The sequence below is a fragment of the Populus euphratica genome, unplaced genomic scaffold (genome assembly GCF_000495115.2).
Source record: "Populus euphratica unplaced genomic scaffold, PopEup_1.0 scaffold217.1, whole genome shotgun sequence".
NCBI lineage: Eukaryota > Viridiplantae > Streptophyta > Magnoliopsida > Malpighiales > Salicaceae > Populus > Populus euphratica.
The window spans coordinates 138,097-149,926 of record NW_011500036.1 but is presented as its reverse complement, the minus strand read 5'-3'; positions in this window follow the sequence as shown (position 1 = coordinate 149,926).

The following is an 11,830-nucleotide window of genomic DNA, read 5'->3' as shown; positions in this document are numbered from 1 at the left end:
TCTAGGAAAAAAACAAGCTATATGATTAATTAAAAAAAAAAAAACAGCTACGCTCTTTACGTCAACAGCGATGTTTGCATTTCCGGCCAGCAATAGCCAAAATGCCGACACCCATTTTCTCGGCCGTACACTACACTATCCAATTTCAAATATTTATGCCAGAAAGGAAATAATACGGCCATACCAACATAGTTTCATGTTTCACTTCCGTAAGTAGAACAAAATGCTGCCTCTTCTTCCGTATCCGAATTCTTCCCTTTGTTTCTACGCTGTGCTTCTTCTTGGTGCCTATCCATTTTTGTATATTCTATTTGTGAAGCTGCGAATTAAGGTGCCATGATCAGATAGCAAAGGATGATATCCCACCAGCTAGTTGTGGATTACCTTTGGTTGGAGAAACCATACAGTTCATGGCAGCCATCAATGGCTGCAGAGGTTCTCATGACTTCGTTCAAGCTCGCTGTTAAGGTACTAATACACTGTATTGATTTGATGCGGTAATGTTAATAGCTCAGTATTATATCAGGATGATCGGTTTTTTATTATTATTGTCATACTGGATATTGCGACGATTGATTAAAAATTATCTTAATTGAAAAAAAAATATATATTTGACATCTTATTTTTTTAGGAGAAAAAGTCTTGTTCAAGGAGTCGTCACCTAGTATTATAGTTACTAGAAACTTTAACTGGTTAACAGAAATTCTATGATACAAGATTGATTACACAAAAAGAAAGATGCTATCACCCTTTAAACGTCCTATCTAAGATAGATTGCATTACTGGTTTTGTCTAAAATTGTTAAGAATTTGTTTTCTTTTTTTTCTTTTTATTCTTCCTTTCATGTTTCTGACTCTGGCGTCAATGAACAATTCCTACGAATATTTTCAACTATGGCGTTGGTAAATATTGCACAAAACCAAAAATACAATACTCCTGACTCTGGAGTCAATGAATATTTTCATAAAAATAAATTTGAAGAAGAAACCTTTTATGTCTTTTTTTTTCTTATTTATCCTTTATTATTATTTGCCCTTTTTAGATGGAAGTTAAAAAAAAATTGCACGACATGTTTGCATTTAACAATAATAGTCCACAAATTGAGCACATCTATAAAAAATACAAACATAAAGAAAAAAAGGTATGAGGGTTCACAAATAAATCAACGAAGGCCCCAAATATTTTTGGAATTTTATATTATCGAAAAAGGGTTCGTTTGTTGAACTATCAAATTAGAATGGGCATAAAAATTATGGCTAAGGCATAAAAATTATGCTTGCCAAGCACACCCCTAGCAAACACAGTAACCGGTTAATTATTTTAGCAAGAAAAGAAGAAAACTTACCTAAACGTGTGGCTGCTGAAGGCAAAGTCGAGAGAGATTGGAAAGAAAAAGGGTTGAGGGGGGCGGTAGCTAGTATAGGGTTCGCTGCCCCTTTTTTTTATGTTTCTCTCTTTTAGAGTTTTTGGTAATGGCCTCCTTTTGATATTTTTTCTTTTAGGGTTTCTCTCTAATCTTCCTTTCTCTTTTTTTTTTTTTTTTCACATACTGAGATTAGTATTTATAGTGCAAGAGTCTCATCGTTTGCGAGAAGTAAAGTTTCAATCAAACTCATTCTCTTTTTTGAAGTTCGAATTAGAATCGAATTCAAAAGTAGATAACTATCATTATTTTAAGGATTATCTTGAACAAGGTAAGGATTATCTTGAAAAAGATAAGGATTAGCTTGAAGGTAAGGATTATTTTGAAGAAAATAAAAATTATCTTGAAGTAAGGATTATCTTGAAAAAGGTAAGGATTAGATTGAAGATAAGGATTATTTTGAAGAAAATAAGGATTATCTTAAAGGTAAAGATTATCTTGAAGAAGATAAGGATTATCTTGAGGATAATGATAGAATGACAAAGACACATTGTATTCTCTAATTTTCACGCAAGTAGATAAATCACACTATTTATCAAAATAAATATCTGATCTTTTAATTTTATATTTTAAATCCTGTAAAATTAAATTAAAAGCCAATGAACTAAAATTGAGTTACAATAATTATTATTATTATTATTATTATTATTATTACTACGAGAGAACTCAATCTCTTAATATAACGAAATTAAAGGAAATAATAGAAAATTGAAAAAAAAATATTGGCACAAAGATATTAAATTAATTTTGATTATTACAGGTATTGAAATTGCTTCAAGACCACCATATTTGGATTGACACGAGTTTTTCTTCTGATGACCGAATCAGCTAAGACAATCTTACATGACAATTCGGGAAAATTCACGAAAAGATGTATAAAATCAGTTGCAGAGATTGTGGGGGATCAAAGCCTACCATGTGCTTCTCGTGAACACCACAAGTTCAATATCTGTTTTCGTCAAATAGTTTAATGAATTGACTGAAGAATCTTGACACTCTGGGAAAATGGTGGCATAATCACTATGCTTGGCCAGGCACTCGACGTTAGTGCTTAGCTTAATATGAATTTATATTCCTGCCAGCTCAAAAATTATTTCTTTAATTCTCTCCCTTGTTTCTTTCTTTATATTGTGCTTATCTCTTTTCTATTAAATAAATATTGATGATTATCATTTGAGCACGATAAAGTTGTACACTGAAATATTATTACAAATTTTGATCAATTGAGTGATTTTCTTTATTATTTTATATGCTTATCTTTATCCTGTATATTAAATAATTATTGGTAGTCATATTTTAATAATTTATGTTGAACATTAATTACAATTAATTATATTTGTAGTGCTCGGTGTGATGATTGTATAAATAGTGTTTGATAGTAAAGTAATGATTATTTTTAAAGTGTTTTTTATAAAAAATTATAAAAAAATTATATTTTTTTAAAATTAATTTTTAATATTAATATATTAAAATAATATAATAAAAAAACTTTAAAATAAAAGAAAATCAAATTTTTTAAGAATCACGACTTGACTGCAAATACAAACAGCCCCTGTAGTACAAGCATTTTCCTCGTCTAGTTACTAGGCTCCATATATTTTCCTTCATATGTACGCAACCCAAGAGCACATTCACATCAACTGGAAACTGGAGCCATGGCATTGTTATTGCCCTAGGACAAGAGAAATACAGACAGTCAGGGCTCTTCCTTGTAAATATTAATATTATAAAAATAATTAAAAATTTAACTTGATCTTTTTAATTTTTAATTTGCTCCCCTTAGTTTTTTTTCCTTGCTCCGCCCCTCCAGACAGTGAATATAGAAAAGACAAGACAAAATAAGATAAAAATACAATTGTATTTTATAGTGATTTATAAAATAAAATAAATATTTTATATTTTATTTGATTACCGTGGAAAAGATAAAATAAAATATAAAAAAATTATTTTACTATTATTATGTATTTAAACTTAAATATTTTAAGAAAAAATTAGATATATAATTTTTTTTGCTTTAGTTTATATTGAGTGTTAAAATTAATAACATTATAATAATTTTAGTTATAAAATCAAGACTGACTTGATGATTTGACCCGTGGCTGGATTCATTCGAGTTTAAGAAAGAATAGAGAAAGGATTAATTTGGTTCAATTTAGTCAAAAACTCAAGTCAACTAGAAATAAAACACGGGTCAAAAACTCATACACTTTTGTGGGAAATTTTTTTTGGTCAAAACAAGGTTGCTTTGACTATTATTTTAAGAAAATATGGGTTAGCTAGGTTGACCCTTCCAACTCGTGACCTGAACCTTATCTCGGGTCGACTCTCGAGTCGGGTTGTAAAACTATAATAATAATCATTCTTATTCATATATTGACTCAGATCAACCTATATTGACCTCTCTAACTTATGACTTGAACCTTGTCTTAGTCGACCCCCAAGTTGAGTTTTAAAACTATGATAATAATAAATTTTATCTTTACATTGACTCGAGTTAACCCTTATGATTCATGACCTGAGCTTTGTCTCGGGTTGACCATCAAATCAAGTTTTAAAATTATAATAATAATTATTTTTATTATATGTTGATTTGGGTCAACTAGAGTTGACACTCCTGACATGTGACTTGAACCTTACCCCAAGTCGACTCTCGAATCAAATTTTAAAACTATGATAATAATTATTTTTATCCTTATGTTGGCCTATTTTGTAACCAATTTTTGGGTCCCTACAAATAAAATAAATAAAAATAATAAAAGAAGAAGAAGAATAGAACAGTGTCGTTTTGAGAGACATTATTCCTCTCTCTCCCCCCCGACATGTTACTCCCAAAACCCAAAACCCCACGCCCCTTTAAAATGAGAAACCAGTGAAGGCATGCCCTGCAAAGCCACGCCCATTGGAGACCTCGCCTGCTCCCCATGTGAAGCAGTTGGGAAGCCCTCTACTCTCCTTTACCTTATAAATATTGCTCTCAACACCAGCATAAAGGGGGAGGAAGTTTTGAAATAGAAATGAATGAAAAAAAAAGGAGAATTTTTGAAGGAGAAGAAAGAACAGAGAGAAAATAAAGAAAAGAAGACGCACGGAAACTTGAAACAGGGGGGAGAGCACCCATTGGCGGCCATCGTTTTTTTCTCCCTAATTGCGAACCACTGTCATTCTCCAACACAAACACACCAGCACTATCGTCGCCATTGTCATTTTTCCTCAGCTCACCATCTTTTCCCCCCGCTACAACACCATCGAAAAAAGGGCAGAAACCTGCGCCATGGTATAGACAGGAAAAACAACAGCAAAACACTGCCAGCCACCACAGGGAAGAGCCACTATCGCTCTGCCATCATCACCACCTCTAGTTGCCACTGCTCTCCCAATCGACAACAGCATCGTGAGAAACAGAAGGAGAAAAAAAAACAGAGGAGAATAGAGTAGAAGAAAAAAACATAGAGAAGAAGAAGAGGAAAAGCTAACCACCGTCTAAGCCATTCTCTAGTCAGCAACCATCGGCAACATCACCTTCAGAGCCACCGCGAGTTAGCCATCTTCCCTTTATCTCCTTTTACTGTTTATCTTCTTGGATACAAAATGTGTACTGTACATGTTTTGCAAGTAAGAAAATAATTAACTGGTTATTATGTAGGTGCATAGTAGCCGACAAATTAATTAACTGGTTACGGTGCTAAAGCACAGTAACCAGTCCATGTTTGTTTTGGGCTGGAACATCAGCCCAGCCCAGGCAGATGGGCTGCGTCTAGCCCTGTAGAAACCAGATCCTAATTTATTTTGGGCTGATTTTGGCCTAGTTTTCTTTTAGGCCAGGTCTGGCTTGTTCGAACAATTTTCTTCAGAAAATTATTTTAAAAAAATCTATTTTTTCCACAAGTTTGTTACTATATTTTAATCGATATCAGTTTGTATTTTTATATTGTAAAGATATAAATCCAATATGAAAATACCTGATTTTTGTCAAGACATAAAAAATATAAAATATAAAATATTTTTATTATCATGCATACGGCCTAGTCTCTCTAAAATAAAATAAAATAAAAATCATAACATCATATTTTCATACAATAAAGGAGATTTCAAAAAATATATGTAATAACATGCATTTTTATTTTAATAACTAGTTTATTAAGGCCATGAGAACTAGGTAAATATTTCAAAAATTTCAAAAAAAATATTTTGTTTTCTTTTAATATCTAGGGTTATGACCTTATACGTAAGATGTATTTTGGATATTAAATTCTTTTGTTGACGTCAAAATTACCTAATAAGATAAGGATCTCCTTACCAATAAGTACTTTTCTTAAACCATACCAACAACTAGGAAATACGATAAGACCTTGGATTTTATCAGACAATAAAATAATGTAGCTTGCTATAGATAAGATGTATTTGAGATGCTAATATCTTTTCTTTACACAACCAATTCTCTTACCCGATCTTCGAGACCAGTTAGAGTTCCTAGTGACCAAAATATTAGGTAACGACTCCTATTTTATTTTACACCGATAAAAGACTAGATTTTCTTGTCTCTCTATATTTTCTAGATAGATACACTTAGATAAAGTAGAATATTCACCGTGATGCCGCACATGTGTGACAACCTAAGTCAGTGTTCTACCTCACTTGTGACCCGATCCTTGTCTCAGGTTGACCTTCAAATTAGGTTATTAAAATTATGATAATAATCATTTTTATTTTTATGCTAAGTTGGGTTAACCCAACATTTGACCTGGACTTGGCTCCGAATTGACCTTGAAAATAAGTTTTAAAACTATAATAATAATAATCATTCTTATCCTTATATGTATTTGTTGGATAATTTTGAAATTGAAAGTTTTTTATAAAGATATTTTAGGAATAAAAAATAAAAAATATTATTTTTAAAGATATGTACTTTATTTATCTTTTATTTTAAAAGTATAGAAATTCATAGTAAATTTATTTTAAAAATAATTTTATTTTTATATTTTTTTTAATCAAATTCATTTTTTCTTTATTGGTTTCTGTCTTTTCTGTTTTGGACAATAACCAAATGCTACAGGCTTAATTAGTTGACCCACTTTATATGATATTTTTACGGGCATTAGTGAATTTCTATGGCCTGAATAGAGAAGAGGCTAATTTTTGGGACAAAACCAACCATAGGCCCAATTTGAAAGCCTTAATCACCGCGTTTTTCTCAGGAAATCTCATTATGAATCCGAGAATAAAAACTAAAAAGCAATGATAGTGATCTTGGTATGTAATTGTTGCAGATAACCTTCAAAGCCACATGCAGGGTGTTGATGAACTAAGAGGATGGGCAAAAAGGAGATATGCCGCAAGAGGACATAAGCCATGATAGTGATCTTGGTATGTAATTGTTGCAGATAGCCTTCAAAGCCACATGCAGGATGTTGATGAACTTAGAGGATGGGCAAAAAGGAGATACGCCGCAAGAGGACATAACTCATGGCTGTGAAGCAATGCTCGAGTCCCCAAGAGGTTTCCCTAGACTAGATTTTACAAAGGCCTTAAGGCAATCTACCAATGAAGTCCATCAAATCATATCTGAGCTTCGAATGTTGTGGGCTTTGAGCTATATTAAATTCCTTTTAAGTCCGAATCCGAGTGTCACTTTCTGATGCGGTGAACTTGATAATCCTAAAAAATGGGTGATAATTCAGGCCAGAAAAAGGATCGTGAACACCCTGCACTTGATTATAGAAGAAGATGCTCGCAAGGCAATCAAGAAGATGAAAAAGTAGGTTCTGATGATGCTTTTATGTTGACAGACACAGAGATAAAAGGTAACATCTTGACCATGATTATTGCATGTCAGAAGATAGCTTTCCTGAATTCTGATAGCTACTACACGCGTCGAAAATTTTATTATACCCAGATTTGCAGTTGCACCATTTCCTTTTAATATCTTATATGCTTAGAAATGTAAATCTGTGAAGCTTTACATGTTATAATTAAGGCATCATAGTTTGTGTATGTAGGTCAGGATACAACAAAGGGGTAATTTGTATTCCTTTTCACCTTCAAGCTTCAAGGCCGGTATATATATATATATACCGGGGGTAATTTTGTGCAACTCGTTAAATGACATTGTGCTTCTTGTTTAATAGGAGCAGGTAGAGAAACTTCACCTCGCAGAAAAAAAATTCACTTGGGACACTTCTTACACTAGAAGATCTTACTGTGTGTGGTGTTCTCTCATTGTCAAAAACAGAACAAAATTTAAAGATAAAATTTAGGATAAATAGCTCATCTATTTTTATATAATTGGATAAACCTCTAATATGCTCCTATATTTTTCACTGTGTTTGCTCTACCCTATATGTTATTTAATCATGTTTTCCACCAAAATTAGAGTTTTCATTCCAATTTTTTTTCATAAAATAGAAGAAAGGAACGAGTCATTTACTCTAAAATTTATTAAACTTTAGGAAAAAAAATTCCCTTTCTTGAGAGACTCTTGGTGTAATTAGTTGAGTTTTGAAATAAAAAATAGTAGATGGCAAGCAAGCACCCAAAGAATAGTTAAGAATGGCATCTATAGCACCATGGTTTTCAAGATTAGCAATCGAGCAGGGTGGAGTTAGAGATTTTAGTTTGGAAAAGCAAAATGAGAAGAAAAAAAATTAGAGGGGCTAAAATTTAAATTATCTATCTTCAAATCTAAAAATTTAATTTATTGAAGAAAATAACTGGAAAAAATAATAATTTTCCTGCAGGCCCTACCCCCTAATTCCACCTATGCACCCTAGGATTGTTTGATTTAAGGTTTGTTTCCTAACACCAATAAAGCAATCCAATTTCACCTCAATAAATTTACGAGTCCTTTAGTGTTTTTGCTCTCATCATAGGATTTAAAATTAAATAAGAAAGGGTGGAAATTAAATTAATGTCGATGCAAGGTAAATACGCCTAGACCCTATTATGTACGATGACCCCAACAAATTTAACCCTTGAAGGTTTGATGTGAGTTCAACTATTGTCAAACCTGATTTGGTTGCTCTCTTCTTTTTTCCCCATCTCGCAGTAATTAATTTGAGATTTTTATTCACATTTTTAAAATGAAACTAACATGCGCAAATACACATAAGCAATCAATATGCAGCACTATAATAATTTAAATTTTTTAAAATTTAGTTCGATTAAAAAATCATTCTAAATAAGGTTTTTTCTAACCGGGTCAATAAAATCATAAAAAAATGATTTTTTATTTTATTTTATTCTTACCTGAATTAATACATGGTTTTCTTTTAATCCTTCTAATTAGATATTGTATTAAAAGACTTAGGAATATTATTAATTAGCAATCCAATTTATTCTAATTTTTTATTGGGATTGATTCTTGTTTATATCTTCTTATTCTATATTTTATAAAAATTACTAAACATAATGTTTTTTTTTAGCTGAAGGTTATAGATTTGGAGCGGAGTGTTAAAAAATGAGCATGATTCTCTAGATTAAAAAGTGGTTGTCTGACTCATATTAATAATAGAAATACTTGCAAGCTAATATTATTATTTTTCAAATATTAAAAAATATTAAAAATATAGAAAATATTTTAAATTTTGAGGGTTAAACAGTCATGTTAGACTTCAAAGACTTGGTTTTGCCTATCATATTTAATTAATTTTTTTTTTATAATTTTATAATTTTTTTATAAAATAACATATATATATATATATATATATTATCCTTAAAGTATTCTAAAAAATATATTAAGGCGAGTCTTGTAACTAAGGATGCATTGCCATTTTTTTGTAGTGTCATTCTAGGCAATGTATACCAACACTAATTAGATCAACAGACAGACACACGATCCCTGTTGGTGAACAAGAAGCATGTAGGAAAATCAGACAACGTACATTTGCAATTCAATCATGAGATAGATGCTGTGTATCAATGTCATTAATCAAACTCATGGCTTGATCAATTTCTTAGAGAGCAGAAGCGTGCCACGATAATTTTAGGTAGCATATGGCATGCCTTGATAATATAATCTGATCAACCATCACCTGCCACCTCAGTTGATCAAGCCTTTTATATTTTTTATGAAAATAAGACCGAGACTTCAAATCTCCTTCTGCTTTACTATAGATCAGTGTGGAAATTATAGATAATTTTTTTAGATTGGTAGGGATATTAGTAGTTGCTTTCCTTGTCATGTGAATGATCTTTTATATTAGTGGCCTAACCTGGTATTTAGAAAATTCCAGTATAAGACTTGGTTTATATTTTTTTATTGTGTTAGCCGGAGTATATGTTTTATGAGGAACAAGGTAATTTTCAATTATGGAACTGTGACCTTTGAATACAGTTTCTTCTTAATTCTTTATTGCCTATCAAATTAGCTTAAGTCTGTAATAAGTTTTTAATGGTTACTGTTTTAATTATGGGTCTAAAGGCATTATAGATTGGTCTAATATTAAATCAAGGCTTTAAGCATGGTGTATCAGCTTTTTCAATCCTAATGGTTTTTTTTTATTATGTATCTGGTGGTTTTTTTTTTCTTTTTTTTTTTTGCTTGCTTTCTATTTTTGTGATTCTCTTCTTCTTCTTCTTCTTCTTTTTTTTTTTATGTATCTTATTTTTGTCTATTTTCTGGTAAGTCCTTTTAATATGTTGACTGCTTCCAAAAAAAAAAAAACCATCACCTGCCACAGCATCCATGATAAATGACGAGTGTCTGTATCTGCTAGAATGAGTCAAGACGGGTCCTGCACGCAGGGAAAAGGCACGCAGTTTTGACTCCTTGAGGGGGAGAAAATTCACCCCCCCCCATTCTATTTTTCTCCATGGAATATCTCTGAAGCCATGTCCCTTTGCAATTATTATTATAGGGAGCACTGTGTTGATTCTAACAAATTATTCATCATCAAGAAGTTCCTGTCCAAATTATGCCTGTGTTTCCCAACCACACCATGACTCCAAACTCGATGTAATACCCAGATTTTATATACTCCAATAATTGGCTGGTGGACCTTCGGTTCATGATTGATTTTATAAGTTGGCTCTGCATGATATAAGGTGGACAAATAATTTTTTCTTTTTCCTGGCTTCGTTACATGCCATGAATACTAGAATAGGGCATTGTTGGTTCTTTGACATGACCCCATGATTGCAGCTCCTTTTCGCAATAATCCAGTTTGGATCAAGTCCACTCGTCTGCCTACCACTACTTTGTTGTTAAGTAATGCTCCTCTATGATTTTCTTGATGTGGGTTAAAATACACAACCTGTATATAAAGGCAAAAACACAAAGGTTATGCTTCTTTACTTACGCACACACTACTTTCTGTCACAATAATCATGACATTAACTAAATAGAAATGGACATTTCGACTAAAGTTATCGAGAAGATTGAGAAAGCGAGAACAGACTTGTACGATCTCTGTGTGCAAATCCATGGGTGCCATGCCATCATGGTCTGCAAGTGACCATCCTTTTGTAGCTTTTCCTAAAGCGATACCATTTTTTTTCTTTTTAATTTCTTAAGATGTTAAATACTAAATACTTAGGGGAGCTGTCCTATCCTTCAATTTATCATCTACCTGATCATCACTTGCTGAATTACTTTTCCATAATTAATAAGCTGCCTAGATTTCCATTATATATATATATATATATGTATGTATGTATGTATGTATATGTTTCTTCAATTCAAACAATGACAGTACTGATCAGTTTTTGCTTTTTTTCCCACCATCCAAATACGACCAGACTATAAATATTCAAGAATAACCTAACAAACACAGATATGTTAAAGACAATTGGAACGCACAGACTCGGTAGTTGAGTATCTTAGAAACAATTATGGGGGGAAATTGTCGCTATATGTTTTGCTCAAGATTTGTTGCAATTTCAGGTTCCAACAGGGATTAAGTTTCTCATCCTTACACTTGTTGTGCAGTTGATAATGTTGACTTAACTTTTATCATATACCTTTTGCATGTGTTTAAGGTCTGCTTTAATTGGCACCAGCTTAATGTAATCTAGTGCTCATGTCAAATCCACTAGTACTCTTCATTGTTAATAAAATGCCAGCAGGTGTGGCTCGGAGAGAGAGAGATAGAGAGAGTCCATTTTGTACTTCTAAGGTACCGGTTGTTTACTGATTGCGGCTGCATTTTAATTAAAATGTAGTTCGTAGTTGTTTGGTAAAAAGAAAAATTAGTTTATTGTATATGAATCCCATGTAATTTTAATGTTTAAAACGTAATTAATAAAAACCAGATAAATGCTGCTTTTCATTGTACACGTTAATTGTACTGTTCAATAAATAGTGAAATTAACATAAACAGTGCAATTCACTGCACTGTATACAGTAAATTGCACTGTTTACGTGAATAGTGCAATTCACTTGAACTGTTCCTAGAGTTTTTTTTTTTTTTATTT